The sequence below is a fragment of the Platalea leucorodia genome (assembly GCF_965183815.1).
Source record: "Platalea leucorodia genome assembly, contig: HAP1_HAP1_SCAFFOLD_42, whole genome shotgun sequence".
In the NCBI taxonomy this organism is placed as follows: domain Eukaryota; kingdom Metazoa; phylum Chordata; class Aves; order Pelecaniformes; family Threskiornithidae; genus Platalea; species Platalea leucorodia.
In genome coordinates this window covers 350,532-371,569 of record NW_028121455.1, presented here as the reverse complement: position 1 = coordinate 371,569, position 21,038 = coordinate 350,532, and positions in this window count along the sequence as shown.

Genomic DNA, 21,038 nt, shown 5'->3' with positions numbered 1-21,038 from the left:
CCCGGATGTATTTAGCGGGACGCCCAGCAGCTGTGCCCAGGGCATGGCCAGCAAGGGCAGGGACAGCCCCCTGAGCCTCCTGGGCGCAGGGACTGCCTCGGGGCCAGCAGCCCAAAGGCCTTCCTGGGAAGGATGCTGGGCAGAGGGCCGGCAGGCGGGGCCGCGCAGGGGGTTGGCCCGTCACCCCCGTGTCACAGTGCCAGCGCCCGGCAACGCAGCAGTCACCATGCCCCGGGGCAGCATAAAAGGGAGCACGCTCCCGCGTCGCGCTGCCATAGCTGGCCTGGGGGCAGCCCCAAGACGGGCGAGAGGAAGTCCTTGAGGAGGCGGTGGAATTACTTGGCGAGGGCTGAGGGAGGAAGGCCGGAGGAGGCTCGACGAGGCTGCTGGAGATGAGAAGAACTACCAAAAGCTGGAGGCTGGTGAGGCTGGCTGGCCTTTTCAGCTGGCTAGCAGTGGCAAGAGCAAGGGAATGCCTTCTTGAGGAGCACTGCAGAGCTCGCCATCCTCATCCCCTGCGGAGCCAGTGTCAGCAGCCGTGAGGAATGGGATGCAGAGATGTTGGCGGGGGTGCCGGTGCTTTGGAGCAGCCACTGGTGCCTTGCCAGGCGCAGGAAGGATCGTTGCCCACCAGATGGATCAGGCCGGGGGCGTTTTGCCCCTCTGGGAAGGCCCTGAGGTGGCAGCAGGTGGAGGGAGAATCGGGGTTGGGCATCTCCTGGGAGGCGTGAGCAGCCTGCGGGCCGAGGAGGCAGGTCTTGCTCACGTGCTCAGGGAATAGCCCATCGCCAGCGACGCTGGGGTCAGGAAGGAATTTTCCCCCGGGGCAGATTGGCTCTGGTGCCCGGGGTTTTTTTGCCTTCCTCTGCAGCACTGAGCATGAGCACTTGTCAGGGCTCCTCTGGGCCATTTTGGCTGGGTTACTGCCTGTTGCTCATGCACCACGAAGGTGGCCTCTCGTGCCCTGCAGCTGCGGGGAGGAAGGCTTTTTTCCCCCCACGGTGCGCTAGCAAGTGTCCCCGGGGGTTTTTTGCCTTCCTCTGCAGCACTGAGCACGGCCCCTTGCCAGGGCTCCTTTGGGCCGTTTTGGCTAGGTGCCTGCTGCTCCTGCTCCACCAAGGTGGCCCTCGTGCCCCGCAGGCGGGGGGAGGACGCTTTCTAGACTCCCAGGGCGGACGCCCAGGGTTGCCCCCGGGGGTTGCTTCTTCTCCTCCGTAGCATTGAGCGCAGCCCCTTGTCAGGGCTCCTCTGGGCCCTTTGGGCTCAGTTCTTGCCCGCTGCTCTTGCACCTCCGAGGCGCCACTCGTGCCCTGGTGCTCCCTGGCTCTTTTGCCCATTGCAGGTTTGGAGCAGGAGTGAGCTCTGCTCTTCCCTTGGCTCCATTTCCCGCGGTGTCCTTGCTTGTGCAAAACAGCCTGTGCTTGGAAGGGCTGCAGGCTTGCTGCACCATGCGGAGCTGCAGCTTTTCAGCTCTCCCTGCACGCGATCCAAGCGCAGGGCAGGCAGGAGAGCGCTTTTCATGCCTCCCTGGCCAAGAAGCACAGCGGAGCAAGTTTTGGAAGGCAAAAGGGGTGCTTCTCATCGACACGTGTCCAACTTGTGAAAATAGCCCAGGGCACCACACCCCTCCTCTTCTTGTACTTTTCGGTGTGTGGTCGGTCCCCATCCTCCTTCTTCAAGTTCTTCTGCACTGTTGAGAAACGAGGGACTGCTTGGCCTGTCTTCCTGCTGCTCCTTTCTGCGGCTTTCCTTTGCCAGACTGCAAGGGATGCTTTTTCAAACTAAACCGAAGAACACATCAGCCTGCTCCTGGCTGCACATGCGCATTGTGTTAATGCTTGTGAGCATCGGCTCTGAAAGAGATTCAGCCAAATAGCCTAAAGGAGCCTAAACCAAAATAAGGTCAAATAAAATGATAAAATAATCAAATAACAAAACAAAATAAAGACGCATAAAGCAAGGTAAAATAAAAGAAGATAAACCAACATAAAATAGAATAAGAAGAAATAACCCCAAAGAAAATGTAATAAAATCAAATACAATAACATCACATGAAAGAAACAAAACTAAACTAACATCAACCAACAGAACAAGACAGAAAATAAAAGAAAGTAAAATAAAGTAAAATCAAATGAAATCCAATCCTGTTTCTACTTGTATCCTTTTTGTGTCCTCGAAAGTGTTTCTGGAGCTGCAAACCCCCTGGCATTTCAGGCAACTAGTGGTCTCCTTGTTATTCGCCTCATCGTCAGTGCAGGGAATAGAAGACAAGTGAAGAGAAGAGAAGGGTTGAGTTGGAAGGGACCTGCAGCGATCCTTCAGGACCCTCTAGCTGAGGTGAAGACGACTAGCAGGAGCAAGAGAAAGGCTGAGAGGGCTGCCGTCACTTTCAGGAAAGGTATTGAGGGTGAAGGCCAAGGGAGGAGAAAAGCTCTGGAGTGCAAGGAAACAGATGGTCAAGAAGAGAAAAGGATTTGGGACTTCTTTCCCAGAAGAAGACCTCAGCATAAGCAGGGGAGTAGCAAATGTCCCTTGGTGCATGGGTCAGGAACGGCGAGGCCATCCTGCACGTGCTCTCCGTCTCTGCACAGTTCATGCAGAGGGAACCAAAAGCCTTGCTTTCACCTCTGGCATCCCCACAACCAAAGGAATGTAGATGGGACAAACAGCCTTCACGACGTAGTCTGAATGCCCGGATGTATTTAGCGGGACGCCCAGCAGCTGTGCCCAGGGCATGGCCAGCAAGGGCAGGGACAGCCCCCTGAGCCTCCTGGGCGCAGGGACTGCCTCGGGGCCAGCAGCCCAAAGGCCTTCCTGGGAAGGATGCTGGGCAGAGGGCCGGCAGGCGGGGCCGCGCAGGGGGTTGGCCCGTCACCCCCGTGTCACAGTGCCAGCGCCCGGCAACGCAGCAGTCACCATGCCCCGGGGCAGCATAAAAGGGAGCACGCTCCCGCGCCGCGCTGCCATAGCTGGCCTGGGGGCAGCCCCAAGACGGGCGAGAGGAAGTCCTTGAGGAGGCGGTGGAATTACTTGGCGAGGGCTGAGGGAGGAAGGCCGGAGGAGGCTCGACGAGGCTGCTGGAGATGAGAAGAACTACCAAAAGCTGGAGGCTGGTGAGGCTGGCTGGCCTTTTCAGCTGGCTAGCAGTGGCAAGAGCAAGGGAATGCCTTCTTGAGGAGCACTGCAGAGCTCGCCATCCTCATCCCCTGCGGAGCCAGTGTCAGCAGCCGTGAGGAATGGGATGCAGAGATGTTGGCGGGGGTGCCGGTGCTTTGGAGCAGCCACTGGTGCCTTGCCAGGCGCAGGAAGGATCGTTGCCCACCAGATGGATCAGGCCGGGGGCGTTTTGCCCCTCTGGGAAGGCCCTGAGGTGGCAGCAGGTGGAGGGAGAATCGGGGTTGGGCATCTCCTGGGAGGCGTGAGCAGCCTGCGGGCCGAGGAGGCAGGTCTTGCTCACGTGCTCAGGGAATAGCCCATCGCCAGCGACGCTGGGGTCAGGAAGGAATTTTCCCCCGGGGCAGATTGGCTCTGGTGCCCGGGGTTTTTTTGCCTTCCTCTGCAGCACTGAGCATGAGCACTTGTCAGGGCTCCTCTGGGCCATTTTGGCTGGGTTACTGCCTGTTGCTCATGCACCACGAAGGTGGCCTCTCGTGCCCTGCAGCTGCGGGGAGGAAGGCTTTTTTCCCCCCACGGTGCGCTAGCAAGTGTCCCCGGGGGTTTTTTGCCTTCCTCTGCAGCACTGAGCACGGCCCCTTGCCAGGGCTCCTTTGGGCCGTTTTGGCTAGGTGCCTGCTGCTCCTGCTCCACCAAGGTGGCCCTCGTGCCCCGCAGGCGGCGGGAGGACGCTTTCTAGACTCCCAGGGCGGACGCCCAGGGTTGCCCCCGGGGGTTGCTTCTTCTCCTCCGTAGCATTGAGCGCAGCCCCTTGTCAGGGCTCCTCTGGGCCCTTTGGGCTCAGTTCTTGCCCGCTGCTCTTGCACCTGCGAGGCGCCACTCGTGCCCTGGCGCTCCCTGGCTCTTTTGCCCATTGCAGGTTTGGAGCAGGAGTGAGCTCTGCTCTTCCCTTGGCTCCATTTCCCGCGGTGTCCTTGCTTGTGCAAAACAGCCTGTGCTTGGAAGGGCTGCAGGCTTGCTGCACCATGCGGAGCTGCAGCTTTTCAGCTCTCCCTGCACGCGATCCAAGCGCAGGGCAGGCAGGAGAGCGCTTTTCATGCCTCCCTGGCCAAGAAGCACAGCGGAGCAAGTTTTGGAAGGCAAAAGGGGTGCTTCTCATCGACACGTGTCCTACTTGTGAAAATAGCCCAGGGCACCACACCCCTCCTCTTCTTGTACTTTTCGGTGTGTGGTCGGTCCCCATCCTCCTTCTTCAAGTTCTTCTGCACTGTTGAGAAACGAGGGACTGATTGGCCTGTATTCCTGCTGCTCCTTTCTGCGGCTTTCCTTTGCCAGACTGCAAGGGATGCTTTTTCAAACTAAACCGAAGAACACATCAGCCTGCTCCTGGCTGCACATGCGCATTGTGTTAATGCTTGTGAGCATCGGCTCTGAAAGAGATTCAGCCAAATAGCCTAAAGGAGCCTAAACCAAAATAAGGTCAAATAAAATGACAAAATAATCAAATAACAAAACAAAATAAAGACGCATAAAGCAAGGTAAAATAAAAGAAGATAAACCAACATAAAATAGAATAAGAAGAAATAACCCCAAAGAAAATGTAATAAAATCAAATACAATAACATCACATGAAAGAAACAAAACTAAACTAACATCAACCAACAGAACAAGACAGAAAATAAAAGAAAGTAAAATAAAGTAAAATCAAATGAAATCCAATCCTGTTTCTACTTGTATCCTTTTTGATTTGTGTCCTCAAAAGTGTTTCTGGAGCTGCAAACCCCCTGGCATTTCAGGCAACTAGTGGTCTCCTTGTTATTCGCCTCATCGTCAGTGCAGGGAATAGAAGACAAGTGAAGAGAAGAGAAGGGTTGAGTTGGAAGGGACCTGCAGTGATCCTTCAGGACCCTCTAGCTGAGGTGAAGACGACTAGCAGGAGCAAGGCAAAGGCTGAGAGGGCTGCCGTCACTTTCAGGAAAGGTATTGAGGGTGAAGGCCAAGGGAGGAGAAAAGCTCTGGAGTGCAAGGAAAAAGATGGTCAAGAAGAGAAAAGGATTTGGGACTTCTTTCCCAGAAGAAGACCTCAGCATAAGCAGGGGAGCAGCAAATGTCCCTTGGTGCATGGGTCAGGAACGGCGAGGCCATCCTGCACGTGCTCTCCGTCTCTGCCCAGTTCATGCAGAGGGAACCCAAAGCCTTGCTTTCACCTCTGGCATCCCCACAACCAAATGAATGTAGATGGGACAAACAGCCTTCACGACGTAGTCTGAATGCCCGGATGTATTTAGCGGGACGCCCAGCAGCTGTGCCCAGGGCATGGCCAGCAAGGGCAGGGACAGCCCCCTGAGCCTCCTGGGCGCAGGGACTGCCTCGGGGACAGCAGCCCAAAGGCCTTCCTGGGAAGGATGCTGGGCAGAGGGCCGGCAGGCGGGGCCGCGCAGGGGGGGCCCCGTCACCCCCGTGTCACAGTGCCAGCGCCCGGCAACGCAGCAGTCACCATGCCCCGGGGCAGCATAAAAGGGAGCACGCTCCCGCGCCGCGCTGCCATAGCTGGCCTGGGGGCAGCCCCAAGACGGGCGAGAGGAAGTCCTTGAGGAGGCGGTGGAATTACTTGGCGAGGGCTGAGGGAGGAAGGCCGGAGGAGGCTCGACGAGGCTGCTGGAGACGAGAAGAACCCCCAACAGCTGGAGGTTGGTGAGGCTGGCTGGCCTTTTCAGCTGGCTAGCAGTGGCAAGAGCAAGGGAATGCCTTCTTGAGGAGCACTGCAGAGCTCGCCATCCTCATCCCCTGCAGAGCCAGTGGCAGCAGCCGTGAGGAATGGGATGCAGAGATGTTGGCGGGGGTGCCGGTGCTTTGGAGCAGCCACTGGTGCCTTGCCAGGCACAGGAAGGATGGTTGTCCCCCAGATGGATCAGGCCGGGGGCGTTTTGCCCCTCTGGGAAGGCCCTGAGGTGGCAGCAGGTGGAGGGAGAATCGGGGTTGGGCATCTCCTGGGAGGCGTGAGCAGCCTGCGGGCCGAGGAGGCAGGTCTTGCTCACGTGCTCAGGGAATAGCCCATCGCCAGCGACGCTGGGGTCAGGAAGGAATTTTCCCCCGGGGCAGATTGGCTCTGGTGCCCGGGGGTTTTTTGCCTTCCTCTGCAGCACTGAGCATGAGCACTTGTCAGGGCTCCTCTGGGCCATTTTGGCTGGGTTACTGCCTGTTGCTCATGCACCACGAAGGTGGCCTCTCGTGCCCTGCAGCTGCGGGGAGGAAGGCTTTTTTCCCCCCACGGTGCGCTAGCAAGTGTCCCCGGGGCTTTTTTGCCTTCCTCTGCAGCACTGAGCACGGCCCCTTGCCAGGGCTCCTTTGGGCCGTTTTGGCTAGGTGCCTGCTGCTCCTGCTCCACCAAGGTGGCCCTCGTGCCCCGCAGGCGGGGGGAGGACGCTTTCTAGACTCCCAGGGCGGACGCCCAGGGTTGCCCCCGGGGGTTGCTTCTTCTCCTCCGTAGCATTGAGCGCAGCCCCTTGTCAGGGCTCCTCTGGGCCCTTTGGGCTCAGTTCTTGCCCGCTGCTCTTGCACCTGCGAGGCGCCACTCGTGCCCTGGCGCTCCCTGGCTCTTTTGCCCATTGCAGGTTTGGAGCAGGAGTGAGCTCTGCTCTTCCCTTGGCTCCATTTCCCGCGGTGTCCTTGCTTGTGCAAAACAGCCTGTGCTTGGAAGGGCTGCAGGCTTGCTGCACCATGCGGAGCTGCAGCTTTTCAGCTCTCCCTGCATGCGATCCAAGCGCAGGGCAGGCAGGAGAGCGCTTTTCATGCCTCCCTGGCCAAGAAGCACAGCGGAGCAAGTTTTGGAAGGCAAAAGGGGTGCTTGTCATCGACATGTGTCCTACTTGTGAAAATAGCCCAGGGCACCACACCCCTCCTCTTCTTGTACTTTTCGGTGTGTGGTCGGTCCCCATCCTCCTTCTTCAAGTTCTTCTGCACTGTTGAGAAACGAGGGACTGCTTGGCCTGTCTTCCTGCTGCTCCTTTCTGCGGCTTTCCTTTGCCAGACTGCAAGGGATGCTTTTTCAAACTAAACCGAAGAACACATCAGCCTGCTCCTGGCTGCACATGCGCATTGTGTTAATGCTTGTGAGCATCGGCTCTGAAAGAGATTCAGCCAAATAGCCTAAAGGAGCCTAAACCAAAATAAGGTCAAATAAAATGATAAAATAATCAAATAACAAAACAAAATAAAGACGCATAAAGCAAGGTAAAATAAAAGAAGATAAACCAACATAAAATAGAATAAGAAGAAATAACCCCAAAGAAAATGTAATAAAATCAAATACAATAACATCACATGAAAGAAACAAAACTAAACTAACATCAACCAACAGAACAAGACAGAAAATAAAAGAAAGTAAAATAAAGTAAAATCAAATGAAATCCAATCCTGTTTCTACTTGTATCCTTTTTGTGTCCTCGAAAGTGTTTCTGGAGCTGCAAACCCCCTGGCATTTCAGGCAACTAGTGGTCTCCTTGTTATTCGCCTCATCGTCAGTGCAGGGAATAGAAGACAAGTGAAGAGAAGAGAAGGGTTGAGTTGGAAGGGACCTGCAGCGATCCTTCAGGACCCTCTAGCTGAGGTGAAGACGACTAGCAGGAGCAAGGCAAAGGCTGAGAGGGCTGCCGTCACTTTCAGGAAAGGTATTGAGGGTGAAGGCCAAGGGAGGAGAAAAGCTCTGGAGTGCAAGGAAACAGATGGTCAAGAAGAGAAAAGGATTTGGGACTTCTTTCCCAGAAGAAGACCTCAGCATAAGCAGGGGAGTAGCAAATGTCCCTTGGTGCATGGGTCAGGAACGGCGAGGCCATCCTGCACGTGCTCTCCGTCTCTGCACAGTTCATGCAGAGGGAACCAAAAGCCTTGCTTTCACCTCTGGCATCCCCACAACCAAAGGAATGTAGATGGGACAAACAGCCTTCACGACGTAGTCTGAATGCCCGGATGTATTTAGCGGGACGCCCAGCAGCTGTGCCCAGGGCATGGCCAGCAAGGGCAGGGACAGCCCCCTGAGCCTCCTGGGCGCAGGGACTGCCTCGGGGCCAGCAGCCCAAAGGCCTTCCTGGGAAGGATGCTGGGCAGAGGGCCGGCAGGCGGGGCCGCGCAGGGGGTTGGCCCGTCACCCCCGTGTCACAGTGCCAGCGCCCGGCAACGCAGCAGTCACCATGCCCCGGGGCAGCATAAAAGGGAGCACGCTCCCGCGTCGCGCTGCCATAGCTGGCCTGGGGGCAGCCCCAAGACGGGCGAGAGGAAGTCCTTGAGGAGGCGGTGGAATTACTTGGCGAGGGCTGAGGGAGGAAGGCCGGAGGAGGCTCGACGAGGCTGCTGGAGATGAGAAGAACTACCAAAAGCTGGAGGCTGGTGAGGCTGGCTGGCCTTTTCAGCTGGCTAGCAGTGGCAAGAGCAAGGGAATGCCTTCTTGAGGAGCACTGCAGAGCTCGCCATCCTCATCCCCTGCGGAGCCAGTGTCAGCAGCCGTGAGGAATGGGATGCAGAGATGTTGGCGGGGGTGCCGGTGCTTTGGAGCAGCCACTGGTGCCTTGCCAGGCGCAGGAAGGATCGTTGCCCACCAGATGGATCAGGCCGGGGGCGTTTTGCCCCTCTGGGAAGGCCCTGAGGTGGCAGCAGGTGGAGGGAGAATCGGGGTTGGGCATCTCCTGGGAGGCGTGAGCAGCCTGCGGGCCGAGGAGGCAGGTCTTGCTCACGTGCTCAGGGAATAGCCCATCGCCAGCGACGCTGGGGTCAGGAAGGAATTTTCCCCCGGGGCAGATTGGCTCTGGTGCCCGGGGTTTTTTTGCCTTCCTCTGCAGCACTGAGCATGAGCACTTGTCAGGGCTCCTCTGGGCCATTTTGGCTGGGTTACTGCCTGTTGCTCATGCACCACGAAGGTGGCCTCTCGTGCCCTGCAGCTGCGGGGAGGAAGGCTTTTTTCCCCCCACGGTGCGCTAGCAAGTGTCCCCGGGGCTTTTTTGCCTTCCTCTGCAGCACTGAGCACGGCCCCTTGCCAGGGCTCCTTTGGGCCGTTTTGGCTAGGTGCCTGCTGCTCCTGCTCCACCAAGGTGGCCCTCGTGCCCCGCAGGCGGGGGGAGGACGCTTTCTAGACTCCCAGGGCGGACGCCCAGGGTTGCCCCCGGGGGTTGCTTCTTCTCCTCCGTAGCATTGAGCGCAGCCCCTTGTCAGGGCTCCTCTGGGCCCTTTGGGCTCAGTTCTTGCCCGCTGCTCTTGCACCTGCGAGGCGCCACTCGTGCCCTGGCGCTCCCTGGCTCTTTTGCCCATTGCAGGTTTGGAGCAGGAGTGAGCTCTGCTCTTCCCTTGGCTCCATTTCCCGCGGTGTCCTTGCTTGTGCAAAACAGCCTGTGCTTGGAAGGGCTGCAGGCTTGCTGCACCATGCGGAGCTGCAGCTTTTCAGCTCTCCCTGCATGCGATCCAAGCGCAGGGCAGGCAGGAGAGCGCTTTTCATGCCTCCCTGGCCAAGAAGCACAGCGGAGCAAGTTTTGGAAGGCAAAAGGGGTGCTTGTCATCGACATGTGTCCTACTTGTGAAAATAGCCCAGGGCACCACACCCCTCCTCTTCTTGTACTTTTCGGTGTGTGGTCGGTCCCCATCCTCCTTCTTCAAGTTCTTCTGCACTGTTGAGAAACGAGGGACTGCTTGGCCTGTCTTCCTGCTGCTCCTTTCTGCGGCTTTCCTTTGCCAGACTGCAAGGGATGCTTTTTCAAACTAAACCGAAGAACACATCAGCCTGCTCCTGGCTGCACATGCGCATTGTGTTAATGCTTGTGAGCATCGGCTCTGAAAGAGATTCAGCCAAATAGCCTAAAGGAGCCTAAACCAAAATAAGGTCAAATAAAATGATAAAATAATCAAATAACAAAACAAAATAAAGACGCATAAAGCAAGGTAAAATAAAAGAAGATAAACCAACATAAAATAGAATAAGAAGAAATAACCCCAAAGAAAATGTAATAAAATCAAATACAATAACATCACATGAAAGAAACAAAACTAAACTAACATCAACCAACAGAACAAGACAGAAAATAAAAGAAAGTAAAATAAAGTAAAATCAAATGAAATCCAATCCTGTTTCTACTTGTATCCTTTTTGTGTCCTCGAAAGTGTTTCTGGAGCTGCAAACCCCCTGGCATTTCAGGCAACTAGTGGTCTCCTTGTTATTCGCCTCATCGTCAGTGCAGGGAATAGAAGACAAGTGAAGAGAAGAGAAGGGTTGAGTTGGAAGGGACCTGCAGCGATCCTTCAGGACCCTCTAGCTGAGGTGAAGACGACTAGCAGGAGCAAGAGAAAGGCTGAGAGGGCTGCCGTCACTTTCAGGAAAGGTATTGAGGGTGAAGGCCAAGGGAGGAGAAAAGCTCTGGAGTGCAAGGAAACAGATGGTCAAGAAGAGAAAAGGATTTGGGACTTCTTTCCCAGAAGAAGACCTCAGCATAAGCAGGGGAGTAGCAAATGTCCCTTGGTGCATGGGTCAGGAACGGCGAGGCCATCCTGCACGTGCTCTCCGTCTCTGCACAGTTCATGCAGAGGGAACCAAAAGCCTTGCTTTCACCTCTGGCATCCCCACAACCAAAGGAATGTAGATGGGACAAACAGCCTTCACGACGTAGTCTGAATGCCCGGATGTATTTAGCGGGACGCCCAGCAGCTGTGCCCAGGGCATGGCCAGCAAGGGCAGGGACAGCCCCCTGAGCCTCCTGGGCGCAGGGACTGCCTCGGGGCCAGCAGCCCAAAGGCCTTCCTGGGAAGGATGCTGGGCAGAGGGCCGGCAGGCGGGGCCGCGCAGGGGGTTGGCCCGTCACCCCCGTGTCACAGTGCCAGCGCCCGGCAACGCAGCAGTCACCATGCCCCGGGGCAGCATAAAAGGGAGCACGCTCCCGCGCCGCGCTGCCATAGCTGGCCTGGGGGCAGTCCCAAGACGGGCGAGAGGAAGTCCTTGAGGAGGCGGTGGAATTACTTGGCGAGGGCTGAGGGAGGAAGGCCGGAGGAGGCTCGACGAGGCTGCTGGAGATGAGAAGAACTACCAAAAGCTGGAGGCTGGTGAGGCTGGCTGGCCTTTTCAGCTGGCTAGCAGTGGCAAGAGCAAGGGAATGCCTTCTTGAGGAGCACTGCAGAGCTCGCCATCCTCATCCCCTGCGGAGCCAGTGTCAGCAGCCGTGAGGAATGGGATGCAGAGATGTTGGCGGGGGTGCCGGTGCTTTGGAGCAGCCACTGGTGCCTTGCCAGGCGCAGGAAGGATCGTTGCCCACCAGATGGATCAGGCCGGGGGCGTTTTGCCCCTCTGGGAAGGCCCTGAGGTGGCAGCAGGTGGAGGGAGAATCGGGGTTGGGCATCTCCTGGGAGGCGTGAGCAGCCTGCGGGCCGAGGAGGCAGGTCTTGCTCACGTGCTCAGGGAATAGCCCATCGCCAGCGACGCTGGGGTCAGGAAGGAATTTTCCCCCGGGGCAGATTGGCTCTGGTGCCCGGGGTTTTTTTGCCTTCCTCTGCAGCACTGAGCATGAGCACTTGTCAGGGCTCCTCTGGGCCATTTTGGCTGGGTTACTGCCTGTTGCTCATGCACCACGAAGGTGGCCTCTCGTGCCCTGCAGCTGCGGGGAGGAAGGCTTTTTTCCCCCCACGGTGCGCTAGCAAGTGTCCCCGGGGGTTTTTTGCCTTCCTCTGCAGCACTGAGCACGGCCCCTTGCCAGGGCTCCTTTGGGCCGTTTTGGCTAGGTGCCTGCTGCTCCTGCTCCACCAAGGTGGCCCTCGTGCCCCGCAGGCGGGGGGAGGACGCTTTCTAGACTCCCAGGGCGGACGCCCAGGGTTGCCCCCGGGGGTTGCTTCTTCTCCTCCGTAGCATTGAGCGCAGCCCCTTGTCAGGGCTCCTCTGGGCCCTTTGGGCTCAGTTCTTGCCCGCTGCTCTTGCACCTGCGAGGCGCCACTCGTGCCCTGGCGCTCCCTGGCTCTTTTGCCCATTGCAGGTTTGGAGCAGGAGTGAGCTCTGCTCTTCCCTTGGCTCCATTTCCCGCGGTGTCCTTGCTTGTGCAAAACAGCCTGTGCTTGGAAGGGCTGCAGGCTTGCTGCACCATGCGGAGCTGCAGCTTTTCAGCTCTCCCTGCACGCGATCCAAGCGCAGGGCAGGCAGGAGAGCGCTTTTCATGCCTCCCTGGCCAAGAAGCACAGCGGAGCAAGTTTTGGAAGGCAAAAGGGGTGCTTGTCATCGACATGTGTCCTACTTGTGAAAATAGCCCAGGGCACCACACCCCTCCTCTTCTTGTACTTTTCGGTGTGTGGTCGGTCCCCATCCTCCTTCTTCAAGTTCTTCTGCACTGTTGAGAAACGAGGGACTGCTTGGCCTGTCTTCCTGCTGCTCCTTTCTGCGGCTTTCCTTTGCCAGACTGCAAGGGATGCTTTTTCAAACTAAACCGAAGAACACATCAGCCTGCTCCTGGCTGCACATGCGCATTGTGTTAATGCTTGTGAGCATCGGCTCTGAAAGAGATTCAGCCAAATAGCCTAAAGGAGCCTAAACCAAAATAAGGTCAAATAAAATGATAAAATAATCAAATAACAAAACAAAATAAAGACGCATAAAGCAAGGTAAAATAAAAGAAGATAAACCAACATAAAATAGAATAAGAAGAAATAACCCCAAAGAAAATGTAATAAAATCAAATACAATAACATCACATGAAAGAAACAAAACTAAACTAACATCAACCAACAGAACAAGACAGAAAATAAAAGAAAGTAAAATAAAGTAAAATCAAATGAAATCCAATCCTGTTTCTACTTGTATCCTTTTTGATTTGTGTCCTCGAAAGTGTTTCTGGAGCTGCAAACCCCCTGGCATTTCAGGCAACTAGTGGTCTCCTTGTTATTCGCCTCATCGTCAGTGCAGGGAATAGAAGACAAGTGAAGAGAAGAGAAGGGTTGAGTTGGAAGGGACCTGCAGTGATCCTTCAGGACCCTCTAGCTGAGGTGAAGACGACTAGCAGGAGCAAGGCAAAGGCTGAGAGGGCTGCCGTCACTTTCAGGAAAGGTATTGAGGGTGAAGGCCAAGGGAGGAGAAAAGCTCTGGAGTGCAAGGAAAAAGATGGTCAAGAAGAGAAAAGGATTTGGGACTTCTTTCCCAGAAGAAGACCTCAGCATAAGCAGGGGAGCAGCAAATGTCCCTTGGTGCATGGGTCAGGAACGGCGAGGCCATCCTGCACGTGCTCTCCGTCTCTGCACAGTTCATGCAGAGGGAACCCAAAGCCTTGCTTTCACCTCTGGCATCCCCACAACCAAATGAATGTAGATGGGACAAACAGCCTTCACGACGTAGTCTGAATGTCCAGATGTATTTAGCGGGACGCCCAGCAGCTGTGCCCAGGGCATGGCCAGCAAGGGCAGGGACAGCCCCCTGAGCCTCCTGGGCCCAGGGACTGCCTCGGGGCCAGCAGCCCAAAGGCCTTCCTGGGAAGGATGCTGGGCAGAGGGCCGGCGGGCGGGGCTGCGCAGGGGGGGCCCCGTCACCCCCGTGTCACAGTGCCAGCGCCCGGCAACGCAGCAGTCACCATGCCCCGGGGCAGCATAAAAGGGAGCACGCTCCCGCGCCGCGCTGCCATAGCTGGCCTGGGGGCAGCCCCAAGACGGGCGAGAGGAAGTCCTTGAGGAGGCGGTGGAATTACTTGGCGAGGGCTGAGGGAGGAAGGCCGGAGGAGGCTCGACGAGGCTGCTGGAGACGAGAAGAACCCCCAACAGCTGGAGGTTGGTGAGGCTGGCTGGCCTTTTCAGCTGGCTAGCAGTGGCAAGAGCAAGGGAATGCCTTCTTGAGGAGCACTGCAGAGCTCGCCATCCTCATCCCCTGCAGAGCCAGTGGCAGCAGCCGTGAGGAATGGGATGCAGAGATGTTGGCGGGGGTGCCGGTGCTTTGGAGCAGCCACTGGTGCCTTGCCAGGCACAGGAAGGATGGTTGTCCCCCAGATGGATCAGGCCGGGGGCGTTTTGCCCCTCTGGGAAGGCCCTGAGGTGGCAGCAGGTGGAGGGAGAATCGGGGTTGGGCATCTCCTGGGAGGCGTGAGCAGCCTGCGGGCCGAGGAGGCAGGTCTTGCTCACGTGCTCAGGGAATAGCCCATCGCCAGCGACGCTGGGGTCAGGAAGGAATTTTCCCCCGGGGCAGATTGGCTCTGGTGCCCGGGGGTTTTTTGCCTTCCTCTGCAGCACTGAGCATGAGCACTTGTCAGGGCTCCTCTGGGCCATTTTGGCTGGGTTACTGCCTGTTGCTCATGCACCACGAAGGTGGCCTCTCGTGCCCTGCAGCTGCGGGGAGGAAGGCTTTTTTCCCCCCACGGTGCGCTAGCAAGTGTCCCCGGGGGTTTTTTGCCTTCCTCTGCAGCACTGAGCACGGCCCCTTGCCAGGGCTCCTTTGGGCCGTTTTGGCTAGGTGCCTGCTGCTCCTGCTCCACCAAGGTGGCCCTCGTGCCCCGCAGGCGGCGGGAGGACGCTTTCTAGACTCCCAGGGCGGACGCCCAGGGTTGCCCCCGGGGGTTGCTTCTTCTCCTCCGTAGCATTGAGCGCAGCCCCTTGTCAGGGCTCCTCTGGGCCCTTTGGGCTCAGTTCTTGCCCGCTGCTCTTGCACCTCCGAGGCGCCACTCGTGCCCTGGCGCTCCCTGGCTCTTTTGCCCGTTGCAGGTTTGGAGCAGGAGCGAGCTCTGCTCTTCCCTTGGCTCCGTTTCCCGAGGTGTTCTTGCTTGTGCAAAACAGCCTGTGCTTGGAAGGGCTGCAGGCTTGCTGCACCATGCGGAGCTGCAGCTTTTCAGCTCTCCCTGCATGCGATCCAAGCGCAGGGCAGGCAGGAGAGCGCTTTTCATGCCTCCCTGGCCAAGAAGCACAGCGGAGCAAGTTTTGGAAGGCAAAAGGGGTGCTTGTCATCGACATGTGTGCTACTTGTGAAAATAGCCCAGGGCACCACACCCCTCCTCTTCTTGTACTTTTCGGTGTGTGGTCGGTCCCCATCCTCCTTCTTCAAGTTCTTCTGCACTGTTGAGAAACGAGGGACTGCTTGGCCTGTCTTCCTGCTGCTCCTTTCTGCAGCTTTCCTTTGCCAGACTGCAAGGGATGCTTTTTCAAACTAAACCGAAGAACACATCAGCCTGCTCCTGGCTGCACATGCGCATTGTGTTAATGCTTGTGAGCATCGGCTCTGAAAGAGATTCAGCCAAATAGCCTAAAAGAGCCTAAACCAAAATAAGATCAAATCAAATGATAAAATAATCAAATAACAAACCAAAATAAAAACGCATAAAGCAAGGTAAAATAAAAGAAGATAAACCAACATAAAATAAAATAATAAGAAATAACCCCAAAGAAAATGTAATAAAATCAAATACAATAACATCACATGAAAGAAACGAAAGTAAACTAACATCAACCAACAGAACAAGACAGAAAATAAAAGAAAGTAAAATAAAGTAAAATCAAATGAAATCCAATCCTGTTTCTACTTGTATCCTTTTTGATTTGTGTCCTCGAAAGTGTTTCCGGAGCTGCAAACCCCCTGGCATTTCAGGCAACTAGTGGTCTCCTTGTTGTTCGCCTCATCGTCAGTGCAGGGAATAGAAGACAAGTGAAGAGAAGAGAAGGGTTGAGTTGGAAGGGACCTGCAGCGATCCTTCAGGACCCTCTAGCTGAGGTGAAGACAACTAGCAGGAGCAAGGCAAAGGCTGAGAGGGCTGCCGTCACTTTCAGGAAAGCTATTGAGGGTGAAGGCCAAGGGAGGAGAAAAGCTCTGGAGTGCAAGGAAACAGATGGTCAAGAAGAGAAAACGATTTGGGACTTCTTTCCCAGAAGAAGACCTCAGCATAAGCAGGGGAGTAGCAAATGTCCCTTGGTGCATGGGTCAGGAACGGCGAGGCCATCCTGCACGTGCTCTCCGTCTCTGCACAGTTCATGCAGAGGGAACCAAAAGCCTTGCTTTCACCTCTGGCATCCCCACAACCAAAGGAATGTAGATGGGACAAACAGCCTTCACGACGTAGTCTGAATGCCCGGATGTATTTAGCGGGACGCCCAGCAGCTGTGCCCAGGGCATGGCCAGCAAGGGCAGGGACAGCCCCCTGAGCCTCCTGGGCGCAGGGACTGCCTCGGGGACAGCAGCCCAAAGGCCTTCCTGGGAAGGATGCTGGGCAGAGGGCCGGCAGGCGGGGCCGCGCAGGGGGTTGGCCCGTCACCCCCGTGTCACAGTGCCAGCGCCCGGCAACGCAGCAGTCACCATGCCCCGGGGCAGCATAAAAGGGAGCACGCTCCCGCGCCGCGCTGCCATAGCTGGCCTGGGGGCAGCCCCAAGACGGGCGAGAGGAAGTCCTTGAGGAGGCGGTGGAATTACTTGGCGAGGGCTGAGGGAGGAAGGCCGGAGGAGGCTCGACGAGGCTGCTGGAGATGAGAAGAACTACCAAAAGCTGGAGGCTGGTGAGGCTGGCTGGCCTTTTCAGCTGGCTAGCAGTGGCAAGAGCAAGGGAATGCCTTCTTGAGGAGCACTGCAGAGCTCGCCATCCTCATCCCCTGCGGAGCCAGTGTCAGCAGCCGTGAGGAATGGGATGCAGAGATGTTGGCGGGGGTGCCGGTGCTTTGGAGCAGCCACTGGTGCCTTGCCAGGCGCAGGAAGGATCGTTGCCCACCAGATGGATCAGGCCGGGGGCGTTTTGCCCCTCTGGGAAGGCCCTGAGGTGGCAGCAGGTGGAGGGAGAATCGGGGTTGGGCATCTCCTGGGAGGCGTGAGCAGCCTGCGGGCCGAGGAGGCAGGTCTTGCTCACGTGCTCAGGGAATAGCCCATCGCCAGCGACGCTGGGGTCAGGAAGGAATTTTCCCCCGGGGCAGATTGGCTCTGGTGCCCGGGGTTTTTTTGCCTTCCTCTGCAGCACTGAGCATGAGCACTTGTCAGGGCTCCTCTGGGCCATTTTGGCTGGGTTACTGCCTGTTGCTCATGCACCACGAAGGTGGCCTCTCGTGCCCTGCAGCTGCGGGGAGGAAGGCTTTTTTCCCCCCACGGTGCGCTAGCAAGTGTCCCCGGGGGTTTTTTGCCTTCCTCTGCAGCACTGAGCACGGCCCCTTGCCAGGGCTCCTTTGGGCCGTTTTGGCTAGGTGCCTGCTGCTCCTGCTCCACCAAGGTGGCCCTCGTGCCCCGCAGGCGGGGGGAGGACGCTTTCTAGACTCCCAGGGCGGACGCCCAGGGTTGCCCCCGGGGGTTGCTTCTTCTCCTCCGTAGCATTGAGCGCAGCCCCTTGTCAGGGCTCCTCTGGGCCCTTTGGGCTCAGTTCTTGCCCGCTGCTCTTGCACCTGCGAGGCGCCACTCGTGCCCTGGCGCTCCCTGGCTCTTTTGCCCATTGCAGGTTTGGAGCAGGAGTGAGCTCTGCTCTTCCCTTGGCTCCATTTCCCGCGGTGTCCTTGCTTGTGCAAAACAGCCTGTGCTTGGAAGGGCTGCAGGCTTGCTGCACCATGCGGAGCTGCAGCTTTTCAGCTCTCCCTGCACGCGATCCAAGCGCAGGGCAGGCAGGAGAGCGCTTTTCATGCCTCCCTGGCCAAGAAGCACAGCGGAGCAAGTTTTGGAAGGCAAAAGGGGTGCTTGTCATCGACATGTGTCCTACTTGTGAAAATAGCCCAGGGCACCACACCCCTCCTCTTCTTGTACTTTTCGGTGTGTGGTCGGTCCCCATCCTCCTTCTTCAAGTTCTTCTGCACTGTTGAGAAACGAGGGACTGCTTGGCCTGTATTCCTGCTGCTCCTTTCTGCGGCTTTCCTTTGCCAGACTGCAAGGGATGCTTTTTCAAACTAAACCGAAGAACACATCAGCCTGCTCCTGGCTGCACATGCGCATTGTGTTAATGCTTGTGAGCATCGGCTCTGAAAGAGATTCAGCCAAATAGCCTAAAGGAGCCTAAACCAAAATAAGGTCAAATAGAATGACAAAATAATCAAATAACAAAACAAAATAAAGACGCATAAAGCAAGGTAAAATAAAAGAAGATAAACCAACATAAAATAGAATAAGAAGAAATAACCCCAAAGAAAATGTAATAAAATCAAATACAATAACATCACATGAAAGAAACAAAACTAAACTAACATCAACCAACAGAACAAGACAGAAAATAAAAGAAAGTAAAATAAAGTAAAATCAAATGAAATCCAATCCTGTTTCTACTTGTATCCTTTTTGATTTGTGTCCTCGAAAGTGTTTCTGGAGCTGCAAACCCCCTGGCATTTCAGGCAACTAGTGGTCTCCTTGTTATTCGCCTCATCGTCAGTGCAGGGAATAGAAGACAAGTGAAGAGAAGAGAAGGGTTGAGTTGGAAGGGACCTGCAGCGATCCTTCAGGACCCTCTAGCTGAGGTGAAGACGACTAGCAGGAGCAAGAGAAAGGCTGAGAGGGCTGCCGTCACTTTCAGGACAGGTATTGAGGGTGAAGGCCAAGGGAGGAGAAAAGCTCTGGAGTGCAAGGAAAAAGATGGTCAAGAAGAGAAAAGGATTTGGGACTTCTTTCCCAGAAGAAGACCTCAGCATAAGCAGGGGAGCAGCAAATGTCCCTTGGTGCATGGGTCAGGAATGGCGAGGCCATCCTGCACGTGCTCTCCGTCTCTGCCCAGTTCATGCAGAGGGAACCCAAAGCCTTGCTTTCACCTCTGGCATCCCCACAACCAAATGAATGTAGATGGGACAAACAGCCTTCACGACGTAGTCTGAATGTCCAGATGTATTTAGCGGGACGCCCAGCAGCTGTGCCCAGGGCATGGCCAGCAAGGGCAGGGACAGCCCCCTGAGCCTCCTGGGCCCAGGGACTGCCTCGGGGCCAGCAGCCCAAAGGCCTTCCTGGGAAGGATGCTGGGCAGAGGGCCGGCGGGCGGGGCTGCGCAGGGGGGGCCCCGTCACCCCCGTGTCACAGTGCCAGCGCCCGGCAACGCAGCAGTCACCATGCCCCGGGGCAGCATAAAAGGGAGCACGCTCCCGCGCCGCGCTGCCATAGCTGGCCTGGGGGCAGCCCCAAGACGGGCGAGAGGAAGTCCTTGAGGAGGCGGTGGAATTACTTGGCGAGGGCTGAGGGAGGAAGGCCGGAGGAGGCTCGACGAGGCTGCTGGAGACGAGAAGAACCCCCAACAGCTGGAGGTTGGTGAGGCTGGCTGGCCTTTTCAGCTGGCTAGCAGTGGCAACAGCAAGGGAATGCCTTCTTGAGGAGCACTGCAGAGCTCGCCATCCTCATCCCCTGCGGAGCCAGTGTCAGCAGCCGTGAGGAATGGGATGCAGAGATGTTGGCGGGGGTGCCGGTGCTTTGGAGCAGCCACTGGTGCCTTGCCAGGCGCAGGAAGGATGGTTGTCCCCCAGATGGATCAGGCCGGGGGCGTTTTGCCCCTCTGGGAAGGCCCTGAGGTGGCAGCAGGTGGAGGGAGAATCGGGGTTGGGCATCTCCTGGGAGGCGTGAGCAGCCTGCGGGCCGAGGAGGCAGGTCTTGCTCACGTGCTCAGGGAATAGCCCATCGCCAGCGACGCTGGGGTCAGGAAGGAATTTTCCCCCGGGGCAGATTGGCTCTGGTGCCCGGGGGTTTTTTGCCTTCCTCTGCAGCACTGAGCATGAGCACTTGTCAGGGCTCCTCTGGGCCATTTTGGCTGGGTTACTGCCTGTTGCTCATGCACCACGAAGGTGGCCTCTCGTGCCCTGCAGCTGCGGGGAGGAAGGCTTTTTTCCCCCCACGGTGCGCTAGCAAGTGTCCCCGGGGGTTTTTTGCCTTCCTCTGCAGCACTGAGCACGGCCCCTTGCCAGGGCTCCTTTGGGCCGTTTTGGCTAGGTGCCTGCTGCTCCTGCTCCACCAAGGTGGCCCTCGTGCCCCGCAGGCGGCGGGAGGACGCTTTCTAGACTCCCAGGGCGGACGCCCAGGGTTGCCCCCGGGGGTTGCTTCTTCTCCTCCGTAGCATTGAGCGCAGCCCCTTGTCAGGGCTCCTCTGGGCCCTTTGGGCTCAGTTCTTGCCCGCTGCTCTTGCACCTCCGAGGCGCCACTCGTGCCCTGGCGCTCCCTGGCTCTTTTGCCCGTTGCAGGTTTGGAGCAGGAGCGAGCTCTGCTCTTCCCTTGGCTCCGTTTCCCGAGGTGTTCTTGCTTGTGCAAAACAGCCTGTGCTTGGAAGGGCTGCAGGCTTGCTGCACCATGCGGAGCTGCAGCTTTTCAGCTCTCCCTGCATGCGATCCAAGCGCAGGGCAGGCAGGAGAGCGCTTTTCATGCCTCCCTGGCCAAGAAGCACAGCGGAGCAAGTTTTGGAAGGCAAAAGGGGTGCTTGTCATCGACATGTGTGCTACTTGTGAAAATAGCCCAGGGCACCACACCCCTCCTCTTCTTGTACTTTTCGGTGTGTGGTCGGTCCCCATCCTCCTTCTTCAAGTTCTTCTGCACTGTTGAGAAACGAGGGACTGCTTGGCCTGTCTTCCTGCTGCTCCTTTCTGCAGCTTTCCTTTGCCAGACTGCAAGGGATGCTTTTTCAAACTAAACCGAAGAACACATCAGCCTGCTCCTGGCTGCACATGCGCATTGTGTTAATGCTTGTGAGCATCGGCTCTGAAAGAGATTCAGCCAAATAGCCTAAAAGAGCCTAAACCAAAATAAGATCAAATCAAATGATAAAATAATCAAATAACAAACCAAAATAAAAACGCATAAAGCAAGGTAAAATAAAAGAAGATAAACCAACATAAAATAAAATAATAAGAAATAACCCCAAAGAAAATGTAATAAAATCAAATACAATAACATCACATGAAAGAAACGAAAGTAAACTAACATCAACCAACAGAACAAGACAGAAAATAAAAGAAAGTAAAATAAAGTAAAATCAAATGAAATCCAATCCTGTTTCTACTTGTATCCTTTTTGATTTGTGTCCTCGAAA